The following is a 15,437-nucleotide window of genomic DNA, read 5'->3' as shown; positions in this document are numbered from 1 at the left end:
CTGAGCTGGGTACTTGGGCTGTTTCCTTCTATCAGTGAACCTCTGGTGAGATGTCTTGAAGTCTTATCCATTTCACTCCTGGCCTCCCTTTGTTGCTCAGAAAGCTTTTCTGACAGTTCATCTTCCTCTTCTCCTGCTATCCCAACTTTCAAATTAAAAAAAGACAGGTGAGAGGAGCAGGAGGTAAAAGCATCAGGGGAGAGTTGCACTAAGCAATTTGCAGTGAGCAGCATGTACATGCAGTGGTGGTCAGTTATGGGCTGTTTACAGTGATTGAGGGAGCCTAGAATTCAGTGCCATGGGAAGCAGCAAAATCGGGGGGGGGGGGGGGGGGGGGTTGAGTGACTTGCATTGGGAGCAGGTTGTAGACATCATTTGGCAGCAGTGATCAGCAGCAGAGGAAGCTGGCACATTTTTGAAATGGTAGCACCATCAGAAAGTGATGGCTATACCTGCTGCAGCAGCTGCTGAAACTATACCTAGCAGTGCAGTGCCCGGAAAGCTGCTTCAGTGGGAAGGGGTTTGTCCTGTGATAAGAGTAATTTAAGGCCTGTTGAGGAGCCAGAGAATTTTCTCATCGCAGCTGTTGGAGTCCTGGGGCAGAGAGGGAATGACAGGTCTAAAAATGGCAGTTTCTCTCAAGGGCTCTAGCTTCTCTGTACCACTTGTGTTTACTCTGGGGGGAGGGGGGGTGAAGTAGGTTCCTTGGTCTCTGCAAGGGTTCCTTGGCACAGGAGAGGACTGGGGCCCTTGAATGGGAAGTTTTTTTTTCTCTCTCGAGTATTCCAGTTGTTACACATGGCTTTTGTATTGGGCTAACTGGTATTCTTTTTGGTTTGGACCTAGCGAATTCATCTCTGGTTTTGATGAAAGTGGTTGTAGCTTTGTGGACACATTTGGAGAGTCATGACAGCTGGACAATCTGATTGGTGGAGTTTTTCTAGCTTTGAGGGTTGGGGTGGGGGGTGCCTCTGAGAGCCCTTGGAGGAGGATGGCCTTTTTAATTGTGCAAGTTAGGGTTGCTTTTCTGGAGGGAAGAATCGCACTCTACGCTAGCCCAGACATTAGAGGCACTAAGTATGTCAAAGGAGCCAGGGAAGGAAGCAGAGGCCTCTGGAGATGCTATTTCTAGAGGGCCTACATAGGCCTACTGTCATTACCATTTCATCTAACTTTTAGAAGCCTAATACCAGCAATGGAATTCTCTGGAGAATGGTCTGAGGGTGCAGAGCTATCAATAACCTATACCCCTTGGCACTTAGAGGGTGGAATTGCCCAAGGTGAACTGCCTTGCACAATCTTGTTCAGACATTTGCCAGAGGAATGGAGGCAGTGGCCGGGCAGTTATTGTGGCTTGTGATTTGGTGATGGGTGTGGCCTCACTCTCCTTAGTAAACTCCCCTTTTAGGGAAAACCACTTTTTTGGGAAAGATTGGAAGAATTAAAATATAGCCAAGGATTTATGGGAATCTTAAGCTGCAAAGGTCACCTTAAGATGGGCCCAGTCAAGCTGGCAGAAGACAGAAGCCTGGGAAGTGCACCTGTATCACCCAGATAATAAGAATATCTTCCCAGTGTACCAGTTTTCGTGGAAGACGGTCCTCTTGTGTAGGAATCTCTAGAGGTGTCCAAAATGGGCTGAGTATCCTCGATTGGGCAGATAGGAAGCAAATCATTTTTTTGAGAAGCAAATCAGGTAATGTTGAACAAGTGGTTTGGCATGGTGTAAGGTTTTTTTTTTTTTAATGTTTTGAGAGTTCTCACCATATCGCCAGTATCTTTTTCTCCTTGTCTGGCTCCAGCTGAGAGAACAGTTGTGGGGGAGCAAGGGGGGAAGGCTGTTAAACTTGAGCAGTGATTCCCATGCCAAAGGATGAGTGGGATAAAGGTAGATATTTGGACTACTTTTCTCAGCTTACAGAATGTGAATTTGTATTCTCAGCTTAAGTTCTCCACCTGTTGACTCTGGTGTAGCAGGGAGAATTTTTAGTATCTTTGGACCTCAATGAAGCTTACCTTCAACTTCTCAAGTTAGAACACAGGAGATACTTTGAGGTTCTCCATGCTGGGGCAATTATCAGTTCCGGGTGTTGCCTTTCAATCTGGTCACATTCCTTGAGCATTACCAAACAATAATGGTGGTCATGACCACAGTGCTTCACAAAGAGGACATCATAGTGCACCCATATTTCATCAGGACAAGATTAGAATTGGTCTATTCCATATCATCATGCTGATCAATCCATAGACTGGTGGGTTGTGTCCATCTACCAGCAGGTGGAGATAGAGAGCAATCCTTTTGCCTCCCTATATGTGGTCATGTGCTGCCAGAAACTCCTCAGTATGTTCTCTATCTCAGCAGGTGGTGGTCACACAAAGCAGCAGCTCTGGCTAGGTCTCTAAGCCTAATCTTTAGGTTTTGTTGAGTACCTGGGGTTGAGGGCTCTTCTTGAGCAAGTGCAAACCTGGTGGTGCCAGGTCACTCCTTTTCTCCCCCCTCCCGCTGGCTCCGTTTAAAAAAAAAAATAAAAAAATGTTGACGTCCTTTAAGGGCGTTTATTTCAACGTTTATATCAGCATTTATTGCACCTGCTCACTGGGACACCAGCTCGTTATAGCTCGGAGCGAGAAGCAGGTAATTTTACCTTTTTATAGTGGGCAGGGGGTTCCATGTTCGGTCTCCACGTGGCTTATGGCGTCGGAGGGCGAGGGCGCAAAGATTCGCTCCCCGGACCGCGTGTGTGCGGGGGTTTTCAAAGCCTAAATCGCCTTTGTTGGGCATCAGTTTGGAGTCCGGTCAGTGTCCCGGTTCTTTCTCCGGTGCGGCGGTTTTTCCCGCCATAAGCGCCCATCCCCCGCTGCTTGCCCACTCCATGTTGGCCGACCACTCTGCTCGGACGGCTTCTTCTTGGGCCGCCCTCGAGCTGGGAGACGTTAATGATATGGTCGCCCTTGATTCGGGCGACGGCAAGAAAGCGGCAAAAGTTAAGCGCCGTTCTTCCCACGCGGCTCCTTCTCGGAGTGTCGCGCCGGACGCCATTTTGGATGCGCAGCATGTTTCTCCCCCGCTCTTGCGAGCGCCGGTTGAGGGTGCGTCTAGGGCCGTGGCCCAGGCGGCAGAAGTGCACAGTCTAGGGGGTTTCTCCCCTGAGTTCTTTTTGCTGCTGCATCAGGCTTTTCTTATGATAATCGCTTCCCCGGCTCCCCCCTCTGATCAAGGGGCTGAGGCCTCCGGAAGCAAACGCCCTCGGGTGGACTTCCAGGCCCTAGAGGACTCGGTCTCCTCTGATGTAGATGAGGGCAGCGTATCTGAGTTCTCCCAACAGTCCTTTAGGGATTCCTTGGAGGAGACGGATTCCCGCTCGGATGGAGCGGATGAACCCTCTGTAGCACGGATCTTTCGCTCAGAGGATTTGCCCAACCTGTTAGTGCAGGCCATGAGCACTTTGAAGAGTTCCTCTCCAGAGGACGTCTCTCCCTCAGCCTCTGTTGGCTCTGCCATTACGCGGGGGACTAAGCGCCCGCCTAGAACCTTCCACGTGCATGAATGCACACCTTGATTTCGGCTCAATGGGATTTCCCAGAAGCGAGCCTTAAAGTGGCTAGGGCTATGTTCCGCCTCTATCCTCTGCCTGAAGGTGAACGGGAGGCCTTTCTTGGGCCTACCGTGGATTCTTTAATCACTGCGGTGACTAAGAAAACGGCATTGCCAGTGGAAGGTGGCACGGCCCTAAAGGACACCCAAGACAGGAGTTTGGAGGCGGCTTTAAAGTTGTCCTTCGAGGCGGCTGCTTTAAGTTTACAGGCCTCAATTTGTGGCTCCGATGTGGCCAGGGCTTGCCTGACGCGCAGCGGGCTTCCCCCTCGGATCCTTCCTTGAGGGCTGATTGGCCAGCCCTGGAATCGGGCTTGGCCTACTTGGCAGGCTGGCTGTATGATGTCTTGAGAGCCTCGGCTAAAGGTATGGCTCAGATAGTCTGCACGGCGGTGGCTTTGGCTGAAGCATTGGTCTGCTGACCACGTATCTAAGTCTCGCCTGGCTAAGTTGCCTTTTAAAGGCAAGCTTCTCTTTGGAGTCAAGCTGGACAAGATTGTGACCGATCTCGGCACGTCTAAGGGCAAGAGGTTACCGGAGGTCAGGGCTCGGGCCAATGGTGCTCACCCCGGTTCCTCCAAAGGACGGTTTCAGGAAGCCCGTCGGTATTGCCCGGGCGAGTCGAGCTCCTCTGCCCCCTCTTCCATCAAAGGAATTTCTCCCCCAAGCAGCATTCCTTTCGCAGAGACCGCCGTCCCGGAGGTGCCTCCTCCGGTCCTCCCCCAGGGTCTCGTACCCAATGGCCCAGAGCAGATTGGAGGACGCCTATCCTCGTTTCTGGGCGAGTGGACCAGGGTAACTTCAGACGCTTGAGTGCTGGAAGTCATCAGAGACGGCTACAAGCTAGAGTTCTGCCGACCCTTAAGAATCGGGTTTGTGCGCACTCCCTGCAAGTCTCCGGTCAAGCTGTGGCAGTGCAGCAGACTTTGGACAATCTGATCCGCCTGGGTGCGGTCGTTCCGGTGCCAGAAGATCACCCTGGCAAGGGACGTTACTCCATTTACTTTGTGGTACCAAAGAAAGGAGGTTTTGTCCGGCCTACCCTCGACCTCAAAGGGGGTCAATCGGGCCTTGGAAGTTCGGCACTTCCGGATGGAGACTCTCCGCTCTGTTATAGCGGCAGTGCAGGCAGGGGAGTTCCTGGCATCCTTGGACATCAAGGAAGCTTACTTGCATATTCCCATCTGGCCTCCTCATCAACGCTTTCCGCGTTTTGCAGTTCTGAGGACACTCCCAGTTCAGAGCCCTCCCTTTCGGGTTGGCTACTGCTCTGCGGACCATCTCCAAGTTATGGTGGTCATCGCGGCCTTCCTACGCAAGAAAGGAGTACAAGTCCATCCTTATCTGGACGACTGATTGATCCGAGCCCCCTCTTATGCAGAGTGCGGCAGAGATTCAGACCGGGTGATTGCTCTTTTGAGCTCCCTGAGGTGGATCATCAACTGGGAGAAAAGCCAGCTGCGCCCGACTCAGTCCCTGGAGTATCTGGGAGTTCGATTCGACCCCCAAGTGGGCAGAGTGTTCCTGCCAGACAATCAGATTGTCAAGCTTCAGGCTCAGGTGGACAAGTTCCTAGCAGCCTCTTCTCTTCGGGCTCGGGACTATGGGCAGCTGTTGGGCTCTTTGACGACCACGATGGAAGTAGTGCCCTGGGTCAGGGCCCATATGAGACCTATAAAGCTCTCTCTGCTGCAGCGATGGACTCCAGCTTCGGAGGATTACGCTGTGCGCCTTCCCTTGGATCCAGCGGTGCGCAAGGCGCTGAGCTGGTGGCTGAGGCCAGACAAGCCGTCCGCAGGAATGCCTCTTGTGACCCCGGAGTGGTTTTTTTTTGTCACGGCGGACGCCTCTTTGACGGGCTGGGGAGCCCACTGCTTGGGAAGGACAGCGCAGGGGCTCTGGTCCCCTGCAGAGGCAGAATGGTCTGTCAACCTCCCGGAACTCAGAGCCATTCGGTTGGCACCTTTGGAGTTTCTCCCAGGCCTGGCGCTGAAGCCAGTACGGGTTCTGTCGGACAATGCCACGGCTGTGGCCTATATCAATCGCCGGGGAGGTACCAGGAGCGCCCCTCTAGCCAAGGAGGCCATGAAGCTATGCCTTTGGACGGAAGCAAACCTGGAACAGCTGTCGGCGGCCCACATTGAGGGAGTCATGAATATTGCTCAGGCGTTCTTGGACATCACGAAGCGCTGGGGCCAGCCGAGCCTGGATCTGATGGCGTCTTCAGCCAATTGCCAAGTGCCGCGCTTTTTCAGCAGAGGATGGGACCCTCGATCTCTGGGAGTAGATGCTCTTCTCCCACAGTGGCCGACACAGGAGCTCCTCTTTGTGTTCCCGCCTTGGCCCATGTTGGGCAGGGTGCTAGGCCGGGTGGCAAAGCATGCGGGCCGGATAATCCTGGTGAGTCCGGATTGGCCCAGATGTCCCTGGTATGCGGACTTGATCAGGCTCTCAGTGGATGGACATCTGCAGTTGCCAGCGGAGTGGGGCCTGTTGCATCAGTGTCCTGTGGTGATGGAGGATCCCTCCCCCTTTGGTCTTGCGGCCTGGCTATTGAGCGACAGCATCGGAGCAAGCAGAGCTTCTCAGACAAGGTCATCGCCACTATGCTGAGAGCGAGGAAGCGCTCTACTTCTGCTGATTACGCCAGGGTTTGGCGTACCTTTGCATCGTGGTGTGAGGCAGGCTCACTTTCTCCCTTCACTGTGCCAATTTCATCAGTGTTGGCGTTCCCGCAAGAAGGTCTGGAAAAAGGCCTGTCGCTCAGTTCCCTTAAGGTCCAGGTAGCGGCTCTTGCTTGCTTCAGGGGTCACCTGAAGGGTGTTTCCCTGGCATTGCAGCCAGATGTGGTGCGCTTTCTCAAGAGAGTTATTCACCTGTGCCCTCCTCTGCACGCAGTGGTACCTGCGTGGAATCTCAATCTGGTGCTAAGAGCCTTGCAGAAGCCGCCTTGTGAACCCTTGTCGAGGGCATCTCTGAAAGCATTGACGTTGAAAGCAGTCTTTTGGTGGCTATCACTTCAGCCAGAAGAGTTTCCGAGCTCCAGGCGCTATCATGTCGAGAGCCCTTTCTGCAGTTCTCTGAGGCAGGAGTGTCTATTCGCACAGTGCCTTCCTTCCTGCCCAGGATTGGTCCTCGCTTCCATGTGAATCAGCAGCTCTGTCTACCCTCCTTTCGTAGGGAGGTCTACCCTTGATCTTCCACCAAGAGAATCTCGTTTCACCTCCCTCCCTCCAAATGAGTTTACTTGGAAAGAGGCTCTCTGCTCTCCTCAGGCATAATGCAATAGAATCAGTTCTTCCGCTGGACAGGGGTCAAGGGTTCTACTTCAGATATTTTCTCAATCCCAAAAAGACAGGAGAACATATGATTCTCAATCTGAGACCAGAACAAGTTTCTCTTTAAAGAAAAGGTTTGCATGGTATCCCTGGGATCACTGCTTCACATGATACAACTGAACAATTAGCTTTGCTCTCTAGACCTCAAGGAAGCATATACCCATATGTCTATTCTCCCTGCACACAGAAAATGTTGCTGTGGAGCTCTAAACTATCAGTACAAGTTCTTACCGTTTGACTTGGCCTCAACTCCTCGAGTCTTCACTAAGTGACTAGTAGTAGTTGCAGTGGTACTTAATTCAAGCATGAAATTGCTGATCTGCTGTTAGTAATATGTAACCTGTCATTAAAATTGTCTGGAGTACCTGAAGATTGGAGGGTGATCAATGTAATGTCGATTTTTAAAGAGTTCTAGGGGTGATCCGGGAAATTACAGACCGGTAAACCTGATGTCTGTACCAGGCAAAAGAATAAAATTTACAGAACACATAGACAAACATGGTTTAATGGGACAGAGTCAGCATGAGTTCAGCCAAGGGAAGTCTTGCCTCACCAATTTGCTTCATTTCTTTGATGGCGTGAATAAACGTGGATAAATGTGATCAGGGGTTGATGTAGTGTATCTAGAATTTCAGAAAGCTTTTGATAAAGTTCCTCACTAGACTTCTGAGAAAATTAGTCATGGGATAGGAGGCAAGGTTCTGGTGTGGATTAGGAATTGGTTATTGGGCTGAAAACAGAGGGTAGGCTTAAATGGTCATTTTCTCTCAATGGAGGAGGGTGAACAGTGGAGTGCCAAGGGATCTGTACTGGGAACAGTGCAATTTAACATTTATAAATGATATGGAAATCAGAATGACGAGTGAGGTGATCAAATTTGCAAATAACAATTCAAGGTTGTTAAAACACATTTGGACTGTGAAATATTGCAGGAAGACCTTAATGTGGACAAATGCAAGATGATGCACATTGGAAAGAATAATCCAAATCATAGTTCCCTGATGCTATGGTCCACCTTGGGGGTCAGCACTCAAGAAAAAGATCTAAGTGTTGTAGATAATACGCTGAAATCTTTTGTTCAGTGTGTGGCAGTGGCCAAAAAAGCAAACAGGATGCTAAGAAATATGATTGAGGTCTACAAAATCCTGAGTGGTGTAGAATGAGTAGAAGTAAATCTATTTATTTTTTATTTTATTCGTTCCAAAAGTACAAAGACTAGGGGACACTCACAGAAGTTACATGGAAATACTTTACAAAAAAAAAAAAAAATAGGAGTAAGTATTTTTTCACTCAATGAATAGTTAAGCTCTGGAACTCTCTGCTGGAGGGTGTAGTAACAGCGGTTAGTGTATCTGGGTTTAAAAAAGGTTTGTACATTTCTGGAGGAAAAGTCCATAGTTTGCTATTGAGACAGACATGGGGAAGCAACTGCTTGCCCTGGGATTGGTAGCATGGAATGTTGCTGCTAATTGGGTTTCTGCCAGGTACTTGTGACCTGGCTTGGCAACTGTTTAAACAGGATACTGGGCTAGATGGACTGATCCACTATGGCTACTTTTATGTTTTTATGTTCAGTGCCTCGCAGGTGGGGCAACCACGTCTACCAAAACCTGGACAATTGTCTAATCAAAGTAGCCTGGCAGGAGTCCGCCAGTTCTTCAGTCTACGTTATGACTCCTAGAACTCCTCTGATTGGTCATCAACTACCCCAAATCACTTATTCAGCAGGTACAGACTTGAGATTTCATAGGGGCACTCCTCAACACAACTCGAGGTTCTGCATTCCTTCATTAACCGAGGGCAAACCATATACAATATCTCGCTATTGAAGTATCCCAGTCGACTCGTATATCTGCTCATCAAATGCGCCACATCCTAGATCACAGGGCTTCAACAGTCCATGTAACATTATTAGCTTGACTTCACTTTCAAATTCCTCAGTGGACACTCTTCTCTCAATGGTTCCAAGCCACTGGATTACTATCAGCTCAAATCCAAATAATTCCACAGCTTCACACTCTACAGTGGTGGATGGTGTCCAACAATCTGACCTGAGGCCTTGTGTTCCAATCCCCTCCACATCACAAGGTTCTCACCACAGATGCTTTCATGACTGGTTGGGAACTCACCTAGACAGTCTCTATACACCGGACTGTTGGTCTCCATGAGAGCAGCATCAACATATCAATCTTCTAGAATTGAGAGCTGTTTGGAATGCTCTCAAAAACCTTCCAAAATTGTATTCTCAATCAGGTTATAGTATTTCGCAGAGACGGTTAAGTAGCGATGTAATACCTGAGTAAACAGAGAGGAACCAGATCTTACCTCCTCTATCTCCAAGCAATCCAAATCTAGGTTTGGGTGGCTTCTTGAAAAATCTTTAAGAGCTGTTTGTCTAGCTGGAAAACAGAACACCGTAGCAGACATACTCAGCAGAATCCTTCAACCTCATGAATGGTCTCTCACCTCTGTCACTCGTCAAATATTCCAGCAGTGGGAAACCCCAGCGATAGTCCTGCTTACGTCTCAGAACAAATCTGGTTCCCTCTTCTAGAGTTGTTGTCCAGGGAACCATTCAATTTGGATCCTTTTCCAACCTTAATAACACAGAACAAGTGATCCCTTTTTCATATAGACTCTTGCTTGCTGGCCCTGACGGCTTGGTATCTCACGAGACAGATCTGCGTTCATTGAACCTTCCTTACGAAGTCTCTGTAATTGTGCCTCCAGAAAACCTTCCACAAGAAAATATTACCATATAAAATGGAAACAATTCTCTGGTGTTCAGCTAGGAGTAGCCTAGTGGTTAGTGCAGTGGACTCTGATCCTGGGGAACTGGGTTTGATTCCCACTGCAGCCCCTTGTGACTCTGGGCAAGTCACTTAACCCTCCATTGTCCCAGGTACAAATAAGTACCTGTATATAATATGTAAACCACAGAAAGGCGGAATAAACTTCCTCAGCCCATTCGCCAAGCCCCCTCCCTGCCCATCTTCAAATCTTTGCTCAAAGCCCACCTCTTCAATGTTGCCTTCGGCACCTAACCCTTATGCCTCTATTCAGGAAATCTAGACTGCCCTATTTGACTGACTGTACACTTGCCCTATAGATTGTAAGCTCCTTGAGCAGGAACTGTCCTTCTCTGTTAAACTGTACAGCACTGCGTAACCCTAGTAGCGCTTTAGAAATGTTTAGTAGTAGTATATAAGTCCCTTTCCCTTTCCCCCTACTATGTGTTCTGTACCTATCCTTGTGGAGTACCTCCTCCATCTTTCAAATTCTGGACTCAAAACTAACTTGGAGCGCTTTTAATACTAAAATTGATAAGCCAGTTTCAGTTCATCCCTTGATAGTTAGATTCATGAAGGGTTTATTTCTCACCAGATCTCCTATCAAACCAGCTCCGGTGGTGTGGGATCTCACTGTCGTCCTCGCTGCTCTTATGAAACCTCTGTTTAAAACACTTTTTTTTCCTTTTCTCTTGAAGTTCCTTATGTATAAAGTACTGTTAATAGCTGCTCTGCCAGAAGAGTTGGTGAGCTTCAAGCCCTTGTGGCAGATCCACCTTAAACCAGGTTCTACCCCGACAGGGTTGTATTCAGAACCCACCACAAACTCCTTCCGAAGTTGGTTTTTTAGTTCCATCTTAACTAGTCCATTGTACTACCTATCTTCTCTCCCAAACCACATTCTCGTCCTGGAGAAGCAGCACTGCATACCTTAGACTGCAAGGATTCGGCTGAGATTCCAATCTTGGATTAGTTAGATGTGGGTTCTGTCTTTATTTTTTGGCTGACATCCTATGACTTGATCCATACATTGCTATTGGCTGTGAGGAAGTTTTTGGCTCAGAAATTGGTTAGTAGATGTGGCATCCAAGGCTAGACTTAAGTAAGCTTCATTTAAGGGGAAACTGTTTTTTTGTGTGTTCGGAGAAAATGGTAAAGAGCCTGGTGGATACCAAAGTACCAAGGCTCTTGGATGACCATGGGCTTGTTTAATCCTGGAGAGGAGTCCTCTCCCGGGCACAGTGTAGGGACTTATAGGTCAGGTACAGTGAAGGCTTTCCAGAGTTCTCATTTTGTGGGTAGTGGCTTGCCCTTTTGTGGGGGCCACACAGGCTGTTGAGACACCAGGATGGGAGTTTCAAGAGCAGCTCATAGGCAGGTCTTAAGGACCTGTCATCTGGTTATCCCAGTAGGGGGCAGAATCCAATTTTTCTTTCCACAGGTGAGTCCAGTTACACTGAGATCTGTGGGTTCTAGAAGTCATTCACAAAGTCTATTGCCTGTTTTGTCCAAGCTGTTTCTCAAGTTGCCTTGCCATTCTCTATTCAAAGTGGAAGCAATAAAGAGCCGTCTTCTACAGACTCCTAAACCTGCAGACAGTGGTACCAGTTCCCTTAGAGGAAGATATTTTACTTTTATTGCCCAAGAAAGACTGTTTTTGTTTTGTCCCATCTAGATCTCAAAGAGATGAATTAGGCCTTGCAAGTTCCTTGTTTTATATGAAAAAAAAAATAAAAACTGCAGTTGCTGGTGGTGATTCAGCAGGGTAAGGTTGGTTGTCTCTCACCCCCCCCCCCCCCCCCCCCCCCCCGATCTCATGAATGCCTATTTAATATCTCATCGGGAAAGAGCTTCAACTTCTTCTCAGATTTTCGGTACAGGGGCAGCATTTTCAATTCCGGGCCCTATAGTTGTCTGACAGCAGCATCAAGAACCTTTTCTAAGGTGATGGTAGTGGTTGCAGCAGCTTTGCACAAGGAAGGAATCTTGGTTCACCCTTTCTTGCATGTCAGACTCATTTGGGTAAAGTCGATTGCAGAGAGCAAGGAGCCACAAGGTGAGTGGGTCACTTTCTCCAAGTGCTAGGTTGGGTAGTCAACTGAACCAAGAGCAGGTTAGTGCCTGTTCAGACCCTGGAATACCTAGGAGCACAGTTCAACATGAAACAGAGGAAAGTTTTTCTGCCTGACAACTGAGACAAAAAAAAAGTTCAGCTTCAAGGTGGGGTCTTACACAGCAGTCCCAGACCGATGGCGTGGGACTCTTACAGGTATTAGGTTCCATGGTAATGACCCTGGATTTAGTGCCATGGATATGAGGTCCCTTCAGAAAGCTGTGGAGAATATTTGAAAACTAGAGCCAGCTATTCCATTGTATGAGGTGGTGATGTTTCGATTAGCAGTCTGGCACTGTTATCTGTCAGGATACAGTAAGCAGTTAGATTTGGTGCATAGGTGGTCCTTGGGGGCTCACCTGGATGTCTTGGGGTTCTTCAAGGGGATAAAATTGCTCAGACCTAGACACCAGGTGGTTCCTTCCTGGGATCTTAATTTGATATCAGATTTTTCTTGTGGCTTTTTTGTTCAGCAAAAATGAAATCAGTTGCAGGTTCTGTCTGCCAGCTGTTTCCAGGGGCTGGTGCTTTCTTTTCTTCCTAAGGTAGATACCATTTCAGTCTTGTTTCCTTGCCAATAAGAATGTAAGCATTGCCATACTGGGACAGACCATCAAGCACATTATCCTGTTTTCAACAGTGTCTAATCCAGGTCACAAGTAACTGGCAAGATCGCAAAACATTTTATGGTGCTTATTCTAGAATATGCCGTGGATTTTCCCAAGTCCATCTTAATGGCTTATGGACTTTTTATGAAACTATCCAACCCTTTTTTTTTTTTTTTTTATATTTATTAATTTTCATTTTTATTCAAAGATACAATCTTTGACAAGAGACACCAATATATGGCAATTTTTCAAGAAAAGAAAGAAAAGCACAGTCAGAACTATTAGTTTTAATAGTCCACAAATACAGGAGAGATACAAGATACTCAATATACCAAAGGAAGTTGGCAAAACAATATGAAAATTACTTTAAGAAAACAAGCAGGAGGTTACCCCTGTTAATAAAAGACCACTTTATATCTGAACTTGACCCTTGTCACTTTGCATATTAAGAAATGTACGTAATTGTTCCGATTCAAAGAATACATATCTCTTATCTTTCAAAGTCAACAAACACTTGCAGGGAAATCTCAGTTGAAAATAGGCTTTAATGTCCAAAGAATCTTGCTTCATATCCAGGAATTTTTTCCTTCTCTGTTGCGTCCATCTGGAAATGTGCGAAAATATTGAGACCTTACTGCCTTTAAACTCAGGTGAATATTTTTGAAGTAAAGTCTTAAAGCTTCTTTATTTTGTAAGAATACAAATGACACAATCAAGGTTGCTCTAGTTTCAATATTATCCTTCGATTGTTCCAAAAAATCCGTTAAATCAAGTGTTTCAGTTAAATTATCCTATGATATTGGGACGTTTTGTTGTTGGTTTGGCTTCATAATCGGGTAATATATTTTTTGTAATGGTGGAAGAGATTGCTCTGAATATTTATATCTCTTTCAAAAATTTTACAAACATGTCTCTTGGAGTAACAAATTGAGATTTTGGGAAATTTAATAAGCGTAAGTTCAAATTTCTTGATATATTCTCTAAATTTTCTAACTTTCGATGTAATAATATACGGTCCCCAGAGACTTGAGCCTGTTGATCTGATATTTTAGCAATTTCTGTTTCCAAGTTAGTCTGCTTCGTCAAAACACCCTCCACCTTTTCTTTTAAAGTTCTTATTTGAGTAGCATTATTCAAAGATACTGATATAAAAGAAGTACAGACCTTGTGCAAAGACTCCAAGGCAGTCCGGATTGATTCCAGCGACACCTCTTGGGGTCTAACCAACGGCTGAATCGCCATTGCACAGAGAGATTTCTTCTTGTAAATCAATATTTCGAGGCAAATCCGCCGTGGCGTCCCCAGCTATCATTTCTTGTAGTTGTTGCACTCCCACCACCGTCCCAAGTGTTTTTTTGGGTGTCGCTTCCACTGACTGAGTTCGCCACCCCTTCGAGTCCGTTCCACCTTCAGGATTTGGCACAGCAGCTCCGTCTGGTTGCGGAGACGGCGGGGTCAGAGGTCCCAGCGGGCTAAGCAAGAACTTGCTCTGAACGGGGCTCTTCCCTGCCCCGTTAGCGGAAATGCCCGATATCGGGGTGGATATTGACGGCTGCCCAGGTAAGGGAGGGTACCTGCTTCGGGAGGGGTGGTCCCTTTGGCTTACCCTTCCTTTTCGGCATGATCTTATAAGAAAAAGGTAACTTTTCAAGAAAGTTTGAGAGCGTCCGTCTCTCACATTCTGCTTAGTCGCCGTCTTGAATTCCCCCCCCCCCCCCCCCCCCAAAAAAAAACACCTTTTTTAAACCCTGCTAAGCTAACTGCTTTTACCACATTTTCTGGCAAGGAGTTCCAGAATTTAATTACGTGTTGAGTGAAGAAATATTTTCTCTGACTCATTTTATATGTACTACTTAGCTTCTTTGCATGCTCCCCTATTTTTGGAAGGAGTAAGTGAGCGATTTACATCTACCCATTCCACTCCACTCAGTATTTTATAAACCTCCATCATATTTCCCCTCAGCCATCTCTTCTCTAAGCTGAAGAGCCCTATCCACTTTAGCCTTTCCTTATAGGGAAGTCATTCCATCCCCTTTTTCATTTGTCACCCTGCTCTGTACCTTTTCTAGTTCCACTATGTCTTTTTTATGAGATGCGGTGACCAGACCTGCACACGGTATTCTAGGTGCGGTTGCACCATGGAGTGATACAAAGGCATTATAACATTCTCAGTTTTGTTTTCCCTTTCCTAATAATTCCTTCTATTTGCTTTCTTAGCTGCAACTGCACATTGAGCAGAGGGTTTCAACATATCATTGATGACACCTAGATCCTTTTCCTGGTCAGTGATTCCTAGTGTGGAACCTTGCATCATCTAACTATGGTTTGGATTCCTGTTTCCCACATGCATTACATTGCACTTGCTCACATTAAGTCATCTGCTATTTGAATGCCCAGTCTCCATCTTGTGAGGTCTTGCAGTTTTTTACAGTCCTCTTAAGATTTAACAACTTTGAATAACTTTTGTGTCATCAGCAAAGTTAATTACCTCACTAGTTATTCCCATTTCTAGATCATTTATAAATATGTTAAATCTTAGGCAGTCTGCAGATGGTGATGTTGGATGTCAGAATGTCACTCAAATGTTACTTATCAAGAGCTAGTGACTTCAGGAAGCTAGACTGCCAGTTTCTATTCTGAAGATTCCTTTGATTTGTAGTCAGGCATCCTTGTAGGCTGAGAACAAGCTGCTGATTCCGTCTCAAGAGATTTGCAAAGCTGCCATTTAGGGGGTGTTGCATTACTTTGTAAGACATTATTGTTTAGATGTGTAGGCCATACAGGATACTGTTTTTTGGACGTGTATGTTGTTTGTGAGTGGAGAGAGTACTCTTCAAGGGCAGGAACTGCTTTTGATATTTTACAAAATAAACTATCCAGACATTGGATAGATGACCAACTCAATATAGTTGCCAGCTCAAAAGATATGTTCGAGGAAGGAACCCTCAGATACTGAATTCATCCAGAACACTCACCCTATATGTATGAGGGCTT

General features: G+C 46.8%; 1 protein-coding gene across 1 annotated transcript in view; it reads left to right on the top strand.

Moving 5' to 3' along the window:
• Window positions 1-15,437, top strand: part of MELK (maternal embryonic leucine zipper kinase) — a 174,649-nt gene that overhangs the window by 62,865 nt on the left and 96,347 nt on the right.

This window comes from Microcaecilia unicolor, chromosome 11 (assembly GCF_901765095.1).
Source record: "Microcaecilia unicolor chromosome 11, aMicUni1.1, whole genome shotgun sequence".
NCBI lineage: Eukaryota > Metazoa > Chordata > Amphibia > Gymnophiona > Siphonopidae > Microcaecilia > Microcaecilia unicolor.
Note: the sequence above shows the minus strand (reverse complement) of the source record. Positions and strands in the feature narration are given on the sequence as shown.